The following is a 14,294-nucleotide window of genomic DNA, read 5'->3' on the forward strand; positions in this document are numbered from 1 at the left end:
CCATCTCCTTCATCAACGTGCCCCTGACGCCTAGAGAGAGCCTAGGACAGCACAGGCAGTGGTGCTAATGGATTGAGCTGTGATGTAGCAAGAAGCTGTATGTAGTGGAGGATGGCTCACACCTGCTGAGCACAGCAGCACACAAGGCTTGGAGACACAGTCTCTCTTATTCTTAAGACTGTTCTGCCAGGCAAGTGCTATAGGAGTGGTGGGCACCTCTGAGACGGTGCATACCACCCCATGCCTTTCCCTTTTCTTTATATTGGCTGGGTGGGAGTGGACAGAATCACTGTGAGGTCTCCAAGCCTGTGTTTCCAGCCTAGGACCTGCTTGTCTTTCTAATTCTTTCCTGCATCCCAGAAAACCAGCTGGGTGTCCAAAGCAGCTTTGTGGAGAGGTCAAGGAGGCAAAGACTGAGCCTGCCAAGACCCATAAGTGATTTGGGGGACAAATACCTGAACCGGCCGTGCCTTTGGATGAATCCTCATCTGGAAAACCCACACAAGTGCCTGGGTTCCAGCAAGAATGTAGACAGAAGCCGCATTTGCTGAGTTAACCCACTGTACTTGGAGCAAGTTGTTATTGAGCTGTCCTGACTAGCTGCCTCACTCCAGAGGCAGGGAAAGTGAGACTCAGCTCAGTCCAACAGCCGATGTAAGCACAGACACGCTGGCTCTGCACAGCACACAGATCTGGAGTTAAAAGAAGGGGATAAGGCAAGCCCTTAACAGGCGGGCTCTAGCCTACCATGCCAAATGGATTGAGAAGCCTAGCTACCTTGCCTCCACCAGCTACACGGTCCCTTCCCTACCCTGCTACCAATCCTCACTCTTACTGTCCTAGGTTCAGAGTGAGTCACTACCTTACCTTGGAGCTTGGTGGCCCAATGTTTAAGAGAGGCTTTGCTCATGTGGAAATATCAAGGCAGAATCCCCTATCCCCCCTGCTTCAGATAACTGGGCATTTCCAAAGGTCCCAGACCTTCCTGAAGAGGGCTCCGATCTCATTTACCCTGGTCCTTCAGAGGATCCCCCAGGCCTTGACTGAAGGCTGTAGGGGCTGAGCCAGGCCAGCAAGAAGCATAGTAGCTCATTCGCTAGGTTCGCATTCACACTTCCTTATTATTTATGGAAAGAAAAAGTCAAGGACTTCCCACTAGTAGCCAGGGCACACAGCTCTCCAGGTGAAACAAGGGGCAGTAGAAGCACTCGAGCATCTAACGGGGAGGAGGTAAGTGAGAATGGGTTGGCCCGATGTGCCAGTGGGAAGGCAAAGTCATTGCTGTATACATTCTCCAAACATCCCCAGGCAGGCCCAGAGCCCAGAATTCTGGTCCCAGGGCTGGGTTAGGGTGCAGTGCTGTTTAAAGCCGAACTTCACATATGCTTGCCAATGGAATCAAGACAGAGGGAGAGATCCAGATCACAAGAGTCACAGGCAGTTTGAACCCAGTCCTCATCCCCTCCCACTCCTGTGATTCCCCCACCCTGAGATAAATCTAGTCCCCCAGAAACATCCCAGTAGGGTGCAGCCTCTCAGCACCCAGCGTTTTAGATCTTTCCCAGGAGAACAAGGAGGAAAGCATGTCATGTGATGTTCCTCTACTCAGTTCTCTGAAAACCAGAATGGCCAGCAGTTGGCAAGGCTAGAGGCACAGAGTCCCAGTAGCAAACCAGCAATGTCCTCCCTCAGTGGTTTTGGCTTCTGAAGTTAGAAGAGTGTCTCCAGAAAGCTCCTGAGGATGGTGCATGGTATAGCCATCCACACCCGAGAGGTTACTGGTGAGACCCCCTCGGTGGAAGGGAAACTGGGAACTGCAAGGGTTGTCAGAATCGGAAGTTCTTGCCTCCCACTACTGGTTACTTAACCTCTGCCCAAACCCAACCCCAGGACCAGTCCATACCAACCACAGACTCTGGGCTCCTCTGGGATCCGGTACAGGTTTTACCCATACCAATACCATTTGGTGACCCTTCCATGTGCCCCATGATTTCCATATCTCCTTCCACCAAGCTCCTAGACAGAGACACACATTTGGCTGCCCTTCTGTAGACAGGAGGCTGGCACATCTTTTCTTTGTACCACATCTCCCCCCACCTTCTAGCTTTAGTCTTTTCCCTGGATAGCCAGCACCAGACATTCCAAGGCTGACTCCAGTTTACTCTGTGCGTGGCTATGGGGAAGTGACTGAATCATAGCTAAGTTCTGAAGACTCAAAGAGGAGTGCTGGGAGGCTCCCAGAGCCTCCGTACTCCCAACTGCACTGGTGTAGGAGGCCCTGTGCGATGCTGGAATGGCGCTGGCCGGAGATGGCTTACCGGGAGTTGTGAGAATTCACAAAAGTGGAATGAACTTATTTCATGGAGGCCCCGGTTGTGGCATCTATGATTCTGTGATTTCCTCCTCTTCCCTCCCCTGTCTTTCCAGAACAACACCTGAATACAGGCGTCTTTTCAGAGTAAAAGCAGGATGATAGTAAGTGATAAGAGAATTGATTTGGTTCCTTATCCTTCTCTTCCGCTACTTCCTGACGCTTCAGTTATTACTGATACGGCTTTTCATAGAACAGTTCATGGGTTGCAAACCAGTAACCTTGAAGCCTTCCTCTTAGCACATTCCCGTGATCCCCCTCGGAAATGTCTGAAGCTCATCCCAAGTGCTCAGGCTACCTGACCCACTCCACACAATACATTAGCAAATGAATGTCAGGGTCAATTCTGATGTCAGATGATGTACAAACCTGACCAAGGTGCCCATGCCTCAGCAGGTATGTGTGTGAGGAGAGCGCAGGTTAGATGCTGGTGGTGGGCATCACGGGGGACAGCCCAAGGGAATCTTGTTTCAACCAGAGGCTGTGGGCAGGGGGAGGCATTTGAGGTCAGGGTCCTTGTGCTCAAATTGATTCCAACATGAATCAAACAATGGCCCATTTCAGTTCTCCACTGTCTCTCACCTGGCAAGATGGAGAGGCACCAGCTTCTACCTAGCAGGAGGCCTGAGAAGTCAGCAAGTGGCAGTGTTTGGCACAGAGCCTCTGTGTTTAAGGCTGAAGAACGATTTTTGTGGTCCATAGATCAGGATCACAGTCCTCATTGTTATTACCATCATTACCATCACTTCATAATTGGCTTCACACCACCACCACCACCACCACCACCACCACCACCACCACCACCACCACCAACCAGCACCGCCACCACTATCACTGCTGCCAGCACCACCACCATCACTGCCACCATCACCACCGCCACCATCATCACCACCACCATCACCACCTCCACCATTACCATCACCGCCACCATCACCACCATCACCACAACCACCATCATCACCACCACCACCACCACCTCCACCATTACCATCACCGCCACCATCATCACCACCACCATCACCACCTCCACCATTACCATCACCGCCACCATCATCACCACCACCATCACCACCTCCACCATTACCATCACCGCCACCATCATCACCACCACCATCACCACCTCCACCATTACCACCACCATCACCACAACCACCATCATCACCACCACCACCTCCACCATCACCACCATCACCACCACTACCTCCACCACCATCACCACCATCTCCACTACCACCACAATCACCATCACCACTACCACCACCACCATCACCATCACCACCTCCACCACCACCACCACCACCCACTCTACTACTAACACCTCTACCACTTCCACCACCACCTCTACCACCACCATCACCATCACCACCACTACCACACCACCACCATCTTCACCTCCACCACCACCTTCACCACCACCACCACCACTACCATGCTAACACTATCAGCCACCAGTATCTTCTCACTACCATAACCAGCACGATCATTACACCCATTACAATAACTACCATCATCATCATCACTGTCATCGCTACCATCATCATCACCATAACTACTACCATCACGGTTACCCCATCACCACCAGTAACTCACCATTGACACCATCACTGCCGCCACTACCACCATCACCAGCATCTACCAACATCATCACCATTACCACATCACCATCACACTCCATCATCACTACTACTACCATCACCACCACTGCTGCCATCATGACCCTAGCACCATCACAACCGTCGTCATCAATACCATCATCACCACCATCACCGCTGCCACAACCATTATAACCCATGCATATCACTACCACCATTGATATCACCATAGCCACAACCACAGTTATTATCAGTCTTCATTATCACCACTTTACTGTTCCCACTACCGTCATTGCCATCATTATCTTTACCATCACCCACCATTTTCACCCTCACACTGGTAGCCAAAATTGTCCCTAAAACCATGATTTCTACCATCATCATGTTACTGCCATGTTCCCCATTACCGAGTCAGTTGTTATTCCCACCACAGCTGCACTCTGAGACTGCAGATCCCTGGCCTATTCCCAGGTCTTCACAAGCTTGGTTTCAGGGTTCTGCCTTCTCAGAGAGGCACCCCACCATCAGGGTCCCCTACTATTCACCTGCAAACCTACTGCGTTCTCCCAAACCCTACTGTGTTCTCAGTATCATTGTCTATGCTTTGCTGTCTCTATCTCCTATTCCCGCTTTTCCTCCTCAAGAGAGGAGAGTCCCTGAGGTCTAAAATGATGTGCCAGAGAGATGATTCTCAGTAAAAACTTTCAAATAAACAAATGGATAGATGAACAAGAACTTCCATGGTATCCTTTATCCTTCAGGCTCCAGATCTGAGTGTCCATATTGGGATGGAGACTGGTCTACTCACGGCTAAATTGGGGATCCATTGTCAACTTTTGTCTGCTTTATAGATGGAGAAGACGTTGAGCTGCTAGGTCCAGGAGCTCGAGTCCCATGAAAGTCAGCCCTCTGCCTCTGCCTAAAACTGTGGTTCGCATCCACACTAGATCCACAGATCCCTCAGCTGTCAAGAATGCAGCTCTCCCTCTGAAGAACACACCAGATAATCTAGGAATAATAAACTGTAGGATCAATACAAGGGATAAAAAGACTCTATAGTTCTCCTGGGGACAGCATTGGCTCCCAGCGGCCTAGGACTGTGGGAAAGGTCTAGATGGCCTTGCCATTATGGGGCCTCTAGGGCCTAGGACCTTAGGGAAACTTCTGGAAGGAGACTTGAAGATCTCAAATTCCAATATTTCGGGGGAAGGCATTGTCTCAAAGAATAGGACTAACACAACAGGTTGTCTGCATAGTGAAGGCCCTCATTAGGACAGTCCCCATGCCTTCTAGGCCACAAGAGAGATTCAAACAGGACAAAAAGCTGAGCTATGGGACATGCGCTGTGCTTGCTCCCTGGTCTGCCACATGGGCTGCTCTAAGGTCCATGAGGCTTTTGTTCCCTCAGGTCCTTTCATCCATATTCTGTCAGCAAGTTTCCATCTGCTTCTCTGTCTCCCAGGGCCTTGGTCAGATCCCTGTAGTCAGAACTCTGGAGGTAGATGGGAGGAGTGAGCTACACAAACAAACAACATCATATGTGCAGGAGAAACTGTGCTGAGGGTGGGGTGGCCAGGCTGGGTGCCCAGAAAGCAGCTGGCGTTGAGCAGCTACTCCAGAGACTCTGAGCAGCTGCCAGTAAGAGGAAAGAAGGAGCTGGGCTTCCCATTTCAACCCAGAGCAGACAGGAAACATTTCTCATGAGCACCTCCACATGCGCCACGTATCCACTGCACCATGCATTCACATGGACCATACATTCACCTATGCCATGCATCCACCTGCTCCATGTGTCCACCTGCTCCATGCCTCCACCTGTGCCATGCCTCCACCTGTGCCATGTAGCCACCTGTGCCACACATTCATCTGCACCATGCATCCATCTGCTTGCCAGTCAAGGTGTCCCACAGGACTAATTCCATGGCACCCAATCCTTTCTTCAGTCATTCACTGTGCTAATAGCCACTGTCAGGAAACTGTACATAGGGGTAGACTGGTACATCCCGGAGCACCTAAGTCCATCCCAAATCCAACCTCCTTCTCAGGCTCTGCTCCATTCCAAGAAGTTCCTGAAACAGACTGGAACCCTGGAAGTCGCAGGTCAGAGTCTGCCCCTTGGGTTCACATCTTAACTCCCAACTCCAGTCAGATGTGAGACAATGCCTCCTGCTGGAGGAGTAAGGATCTCTCCCTCCTAAACTCTAATCCCAAATGTGGAGGCCTAGCAAAAGCCCTTCCTAAAGAGAGAGCAGATGTAGAGATGAGAAACCCTTCCATTGTCCACGGTGCAACACAAACCATGCCTTTTCTACTCTGTCACATCCTGGGCCCTCCATGCCATGTTGGGAAAAAAACATCAGAAGTCCCTTGGAAGCTCATGTTCTTCACTGTTGTGAGGGCATCCATGAGAGCCTGAGTCACAGGAGGACAGTGGAAAGGAGAGGGGGTAGGGGAAAAGCATTGGTTCTCAACCTCTACCGTTGTCCACATAGACCCTGAGCTTCAAACTAAGCCATTTTGGCCCCACCCCTGGTTGACCCTGGAGTAGATCCTGCCTGAGTAGATCCTGGCAGAATTTCTGGGGGTGACACCTTCTTGCCATCACACGACTTTGTGCCCCTTCTAGAAATCAGCAAGGCACTGATGGCCAGCATGGGAGGCAGGCAGGAGTGTGCTAGGACCAAGGCTCACCCTCATGTACCCATTAGAGAGACCCTGGGGGTGGTGGTGGGGCGGGTTCTGTGGAGATAGATGGCGGCAGAATCGGTGCTGCAGTTCTGAGGGTGCCTTAGCTCGGCTGCATGCTGGGCTAGGCCCTGCCAAAACGAGCCAGGGCCTTGGGGGGCAGACAGGGACAGAAGAACAGTTCCAAAGGCAAAAATAAATGGGATACTTATTTCTGGCACCTTTTATAGATCCAAAGTCACTTTGTTAGTTTAAGAATTCAAAATGTATAATGCATGGCTGGATTTGTTCATGAAATCATCATGTTTCGGTCTATTTAGAGAAAGAAGGCCCGATGGGGACGGGAACTTCTCTCTATGGGTTTTGAAACATTTTGGCAGGGGAAAGAGGCCATACAAAATGTCAAAAGTCAGAGGTCAGGGGTCAAAGGGTAGTGATAAGCAGAACCCTGCTACCTACTTACCCTGTCCTCGGTTCTCAGGCCTGACATGGAGGGTGGAATGTTGGTGTCTGTGCACAGGCAGAGGTCCATGAGTTTCAAATTCAGTACCCTGGCCCCTGCTCTTGCCCGGAGTGTGCCCCACTTCTCACCACAGGGGAAACTATTACTCCTGTCCCTTTGCAGTCAGAGAGCTCATGCTAATGTGCTCATCACTCCAGGCTTAACTCAACTGTTAAGGATCCCACAGGACAAAGCTAAGCTCTTGGCTTGGCAGTGAGGCCTTTGGGGATAGCTTCTATGATGGTCCTGGTTGGTGGATCACAATGGTCCAATAAGCACAGTTTTCTGCATTCATCTGAAGACACTTTCTTAGTCAATGTTCTATTGCTATGAAGAAACACCATGACCACAGCAACTCTTATAAAGGAAAGCATTTAATTGGGGTTTGCTTACAGTTTCAGAGGTTCAGTCCATTATCATCATGGCAGGAAGTATGGTGGCATACATGCAGACATGGCGCTGAAGAGGGAGTTGAAGGTCCTACATTCACATCCACACTCAGCAGGAAGAGAAAGCCACTGGGCCTGGCTTGGGTTCTTAAAACCTCCGAGCTTACTCCCAGTGACTACTTCCTCCAACAAGGCCACACCTCCCAATCCTTTCAAACAGTGCCACTCCCTATGCGTTCAAATTTATGAGCCTAGAGGTGGTGGTGGGGATTCTTATTCAAACTACCACAAACACTCACTTGGGACTCTCGAGACTCTTCCTTCCCCACTGTACCCTCCCTAGTGTGTGGCTGTTGTCCTCCCAAGAGAATCAAGTACCATCAACCTACCGTCATTGATATTTGAGAGCAAGCTGTGTCTTGCTGTTGGGGTAGAGGAACATTCATCAGTGCCTAGGTACCACTCCAACAACCAGCATCACACTTCCGTGCTCCATCTCACACTTGACCCTACCACAGGTGCCCCAGGGCTCCTGGATGGCCATGGCTATAGATCCATTGGATGCCAAGACTGGAAACAAAGGACAAAAGTCTTAGAGCAGGAGCCTGGGAAAAGCCTCCCTACATAGCACACATGGAAAGGTTAGGGAGGCTGGGTTTGAGGGCCAAGGACTTTAAAGACACAGGTCCATGGAAAAGCCCAGGCAAGCACATAGATAGGGAGTCAGACATGAGCCCCAGTAGACAGATGCTGCAGACACTTGGCAGGACGATGGACTGGGAGGATAGGCATGGACCCTCAGATGGGATGGCTGGCATCATCTCTTTCCTTGGGTGACCTCTGGCCCCTTCCTAATATGGTGGCTCCACTCTCTAAGCAGAGGTCAGTACTATCCATAAGGCCCGGGAGGCTGAAAGGATTGAGCTTCTCAGCCGCTTGTCCCTGTACTTAGTAGCCAAATGGAATCACATCAGCCCCAGCTGAACACTGTAAGAAGCTCCTTAGATGCTGTGTTGAGAGCAGACTTCAGGCCCAGCAAACTTCTGGGGCAGAGAACATACTCAACCCCTGCGGAGGAGTCAGCTGGGTAATGTACGGGTGCCCAGAAGTGACCTGAAGCCTGCATAGTATGGACTCAAGCCTCTGCATGGTCATAGGAAAGAAGAGTTTTGTGACTATAAGGGCTGAAGCAAGAGGTGAGCATAATAGGGCACGGCTGGGACCTGTCACAACCAGATGTCTACAAGAGACCCAAAGGACCCCGAGGCTTCCCCCTCCTCCAGTGCTCCCAAACACTCCCTACCCATGGCCTTCCTAGAGGTTCCCTAGGAACCTCATCCAGGTTCCTAGATCATCACAGGTCCTGAAGTCCCATCCCTATAGGCTTGCCATATCCCTTGCTGAACCATTCCCTTCCCTGATGCCCTTAGCTCTCTGCTCTGGCCATCTGTTCTGTTCTGCTGCTAATGGAGCTCTGGTCCAGAGTGGGAGAGAGAAGGGTGGCTGGAGGGTTGATCCTTGCCTTGTGCTTCTAGATTCCTGGGAGGCAACTCACCAATCTCAGCAAAAAGTCTTCTCTGCCAGTGAGCATCCTGGGGTTAGCCCCTCCTCTGTGCTCCGCCCGAATGAGTAGGTGTCTGCGGAGTGGCTGAAAAACATCCAGAGGTATACTGGTTACTTTTCTCATTGCTATAATTAAACCCTTGACAAAAATAACCTGGGAAAGAGGGATTTCTTTGGGCTCACACTTTGAGGGTACAGTCCACCTGGGCAGGCAGCTGGTCACATTGTATCCATACTCAAGAGGCAGAGAGAGAAGAGGGATACATAATGTTTGCTTGGTCCCATGTTCTCAGTCTGGGATCCCAGACATTGGATGGTGCCCAGCACAGTAGGGTGAATCCTCTCATCTCGGTTCACCTGTCTAGAACCTCCCCCATGCACACCCAGAGGCTTGTCACCAAGGCGATTCTAGGTCCTATAAAGATTTAATTAGCATTCCCAGTCACAGGACGGGTGTAGGCAGTACAGTGCTTCCCTTACAAGGTGCCTTGTCTCTAGCCATCACAAAGCACTTCCCAGTGTTCAAAGAGGGGGTGGGACTGTACATCTTTGCTGAGGAAGGGACAATAGTGACAGGCATGACTGGCAAATGAACTAGGATAGCTCCATAGGCTGTTGTTGCTGCCCTTGCACTTTAGCACTAGGAACAGGTTTCCTCCCAGCAGAAGGGGACTTGAGACAACCATGGCCATCACCCTGCCCTTGGCACACCTTGATATCATTACCACAGCCCTCTGAGGAGGGGCAGGGGACTTTAGATGGGTCTAGAATGCGAGTTGGGATTATGGGGTCACAGCCACAAGCCAAAGCCTAAAGACAGCCCCATAGCCAGAGAAGTGGGGAGAATGTTCCTCATGCCTTAGAAGGCCTCCAACCCCACCCTGAACAATCATTGTGGATCTCTCCACCCCCAAGAACCACGAGAAATGAATACATGCTATGTGAGGTGAGGAGGATGGTGGACATTTTAGCCATTTGTAGAGCAGAAATGAAGACATCAGTGCAGTGGCTCAGTCCTCTCCTCAAGGCCTCACTGAGGCAAGCCTGTGTCTTTGGTACCTGCCCCATCTGTAAAGGAGATGCACCTGTCTAGGCTACGCCCAGGGGACCAACATGTAGCTCCCTCACACAGTTACTGGTGGTGACATGCTTCATGCTGATATTAACGCTATTGAAAGTATACCTGCCATAGAACAGCGAGCTCTGTGCAGAGCCCAAGAAGCTGTGGATAGTGTAGGGGGGTGGGGGTGGGTAGAGAAACTGGCCCTGATGCCCTGCTCACCAGAGATGCTTCCAGCCTCTCAGCCCTCAGAAAGGACAGGTGTCCTCTCACAGGACCTGGCAGGTCCAGAAGCATCTACACCTCACCCTCAGAGTCTTGGCTGTGGAATAGCTTCTGGGTGGAGAAGGAACAAAAGATGACAGTGAGTTCCTGTGGTCAGGACAGCTCACCCCATCCGCCTGTTCCACTCTGAGCCCTGACCACAGATACACACTGAGCCCTGCCTCTGCCCACATGCTGAGCGCTCATTCTGACTGTATGTTAAATTCTTGGCCCTTTTATTCATCCTATACAACTGTCTTCCCTTCTTCATCTTACATAAAACCTAAGTCACAGTCCTGGCCCCAGACTGAGCCTTCCTGGTCACAGTCTAGTCCCTGACTCTAGCAATACACTAAACCTAGGCTTTAGCCACAGGCCGCTCACGGAACCTCTTCCTGTCTGCCGTTAGTTCTTGATCTTGGGAGGGAGAATCCCCCAATATGATGTGGCCCAGCCCTACTGAGTGCTTATGGGCTTGGCCCAGTGGGCTCTGTCACCCTTGTCAAGTGTCATGCATTCTTATAGCCCTTAGCTCTGGCGCTAGAGGCCGTAGCTTTGTCACTGTGTCCTAACAAAGCTGGTTTGTCACTTCTGCCCTCTCCCTGTAGGTCCTATCCCATGCTCATGCATGTAGAAGTGCCCGCCCTGTCCCATGCTGGTGCATGTAGAAGCTGTTGTATGTCTCTGTGTGATGCAGAGCCCTGTAAGAGGCTCACTCTGGCTGTCATGGGAAGAGAAGGTTGGGAAGTCAGCCTGACTGGTTGTGCAGCCTGTATCTGTATCTGTTCCTTGGCTGGGTGACACTGGGTGTGATCATGGTTAATGTTGACTGTCAACTTGACAGGGTCTAGAATCCTGGGAGAGACAAACATCTGCAGATATCTGGGAGGGAATTTCTAGACTGGGTCGATGGACATGAGAAGACCCACTCTAAATGTGGGAGAAATGTTAGCACAACTCCGAGGACCCAGACAGATAAAAAGGAAGCAGCAAACTGAGCAGCAGTATTCCTCTCTTGGCCTACTGACTGTGGATAAAATGTAACCAGTAAACAGACAGCCCCATAGCTGGCGCCTCAAACACCCGCTGCTAGCCTTCCCCACTGAGATAGACTATACAATCAAACCCTGAACCAAAACAAACCCTTCCCTCCTTCCTCTGGTAGAATGTCACAGAAAATAGACAAGTTACAGACATAAAAGGGAAGTTGCTTAACATCCAAGGTAGGCTTATCCTCACTGCAATAAGACGATCAAAGTAGTAACTCATAGTTAGGGAAGGTCTCTCCATTGGAGAGTCACCACGGGCAGATCCCAGCCCTTACAGCGAACCCTGGCCTCTGCCTAGGTTCCTTTCCAAGCCCTGTAACTACCTCCCTGCTAGGGTACCTTCTCATTCTCAACCCTTAGGCTCTGGGAATAAGCCCACACTATGACCTGCACGGTGAAGGACTAGAGTCTCAGCCACCCACCTAGGTTCATAAATCTGCCCCCATTCCCCTCAAGCCAATACAAGCCAGGAGCCTGAAAATCCAATATATTTCATTTACAAGCTGGTCTATTACCCAATTCATAACAGATCTGTCACCCTGAGGGGATCAATGCATCCGGAGGACGCCACATACATAACACCTATGTGTAATTGGGTTCCGGCTCCCTGGCATCTCACTGTGCTGTGAGACCCGAGGGAGCCGCTCACCCTCCTTAGCCGGGGGTATAGGAGCAGCCAAGAGGTACAGTGGGGAGGGGTCTCAGCAGGCCCAAGTGGGCTAGTCACTTGATCCCTGTCTTTCTGGTGTCCCAGTGCTGGTCAGCATGGAATCCTACCATAGCACATGTCCCCCAGAGCAGTGCTTCTAGCCCATGGGTGACCTAACCAGCTCATTACAGTCAACACTGGTAGAACACACAGAGATAGATGGTTCTCAGGCACCTGCATGAATTACCCTGTCACCTGCTCAAAACCCAGAAGGACATCCTTGGCCTCTTGCACGAGACAGAGCCTGAAGTCCCTTTCCCAACAAGACACCAAACTGTAATGTAAAGGGGATGGAATGGCAGGCTTGGCCCTGTATGGTATGAACTGATCTACCAGGCAAGCAGGGGAAGGAGAACAGAGGTATGTGTCAGGGCAGGAAGCTGTACAGGTGGCCTCAAGGTCAGCAGGCAAGGTGCTTTTGCTGACAGCTGTCATATTTGAGGGACGGAAACTCAAGCAAATGGGTAAGATCCCATCCCAATATCATCGTGGCTGTGGACAGGGATGCTCGTGGCCCCTCCAGGCTCCTGTGGCTCAGTGTCCTTACCGTCTGACTTAGGGTGGCTGTGTGAGGCAGGGCTGCAAGCTGGGTACTCCCCGCCCCCATTCCTCTGTTCTGTGAGCCTGCTTAGCGCTGAGGCCCCCCTGGAGCTCCCTCACCCAGCCCCATCCCTTCTCACCCTGCTATTGATTCTGATCGCAAATGTGACACCCAGTAATGGAGCTGGCACCTCAGCCTCCTGAGGATCTATGTCCCAAAATAGGGGGAAAAATGATCCTGGTGCACGAGTTTTTCAGGCTGAGATGGAGTTATCGGGGCCACATGTATTTCACACGGGGAGACTTCTATTCCTGCGGCTGCCGCATAAATAGGCTTGGAGCCTGGGAAGCCGTACAGCCTCCTCTCAGGACAGGATAGAAGGAAATAGGACCTCTGGGACTCCGAGATCAGGATGCTGGCGTCAATCGATCAGCAGCTGACCCTGGCGAGTGAAGCTACCCCTGTGCCTCAGTGTCCTTATCTGTCAAATGGAGGTCTCTGCCCCTCCGGTCAGGCATCTGGCCATCAACAAAGGCCATTCAGGTTGTCACCTTTTCCATTACTATAACAATGGTTTAATCTGTACGGTAGGAACGCGTGTTAAAGGCTGGAGAGATGGTTCAACGGGTAAAGGCATTTGCCAGAAAATCTGATGACCTGAGTTCAACCCCCAAGGCCCACACAGTTGAAAACCAACTACCACAGTTGTCCTCTGACCTCCCCTCTCAGCCCTTGGAATGTACATGTGCACACACTTGGAAAAGAGAAGGGACAGTCCAGCTATGGCCATAGCCCTTCCCTTTCCATACTCTTAAGCAGATCAGAATGTCACAGCTGAGGGGGACCAAACTCACAGGCAGGGAAACTGAGGCCCAGAGGGAAGAGTTTGTTCAGTGGCACCACTGATGTCACTCAGAGTTGACAGAAGCTACAGCTGGGCTTCTGAGTGGGAGTCTCCCCACAGCCACAGACAGGGCCTCCTGTCTCCCCATCCATCCTGAGCCTCCCAGATCCCACACCGATAACAGGGCCTTCCTGGGGCCTCAGGTGCATAGAACTGGCCATTCTTGGAGAAGGACAGAGGAAGTGGAAGCTGTGGGGTTGGCGAGTGCCTGGCGGCTCCCGAGTGCAGCATTCCTGCAATCCGGCAATCCGGCAATCCGTTATCCCTCCCAAAGCTGACGGGGCTGAGCATGAGCACAATTAGTCTCAGAATTACTGGTGGAGGAGAGCGGTAAGAGAAAAATAAATTAAAAAGAAATCCATTGGAGCTGTAACTGTAATACAGTGTATCATAGTCAATTGAATCACAAATACAAGCCAGTCCCTTGTCGATTGATTTCAGCGAGTAAACAATTTAGGTATTTAAATTGGCAATTTGAGGGGGAAGGAGGCGGAGCTGGCTGGAGAACTGGAAGCATCATATTCAAGGTTGGCACAGGCCCCAGCTGCTCCTCAGCTGCAGGAAGCTCCTGCCTCCTGCCCACCGGCTGGGCGCTCCATCTAGAGGTCTTCATAGACCCCAGTTAGAGGCATGACACCAAACGCGGCTGACTTGTCCCTCTCTCC

At 51.2% G+C, this 14,294-nt stretch overlaps 1 protein-coding gene across 1 annotated transcript in view; it reads right to left on the reverse strand.

Moving 5' to 3' along the window:
• Positions 1–7,504: 7,504 nt before the first annotated feature.
• The window catches only part of Tsnare1 (t-SNARE domain containing 1), a 181,249-nt gene continuing 174,459 nt past the window's right edge, over positions 7,505–14,294 (reverse strand). Inside the window, 2 exon segments of the mRNA XM_063264465.1 lie at positions 7,505–8,109; positions 9,095–9,187. The gene's annotated coding sequence lies outside the window, so the exon portion shown is untranslated.

Source organism: Rattus norvegicus, chromosome 7, assembly GCF_036323735.1.
Source record: "Rattus norvegicus strain BN/NHsdMcwi chromosome 7, GRCr8, whole genome shotgun sequence".
Classification (NCBI taxonomy): domain Eukaryota; kingdom Metazoa; phylum Chordata; class Mammalia; order Rodentia; family Muridae; genus Rattus; species Rattus norvegicus.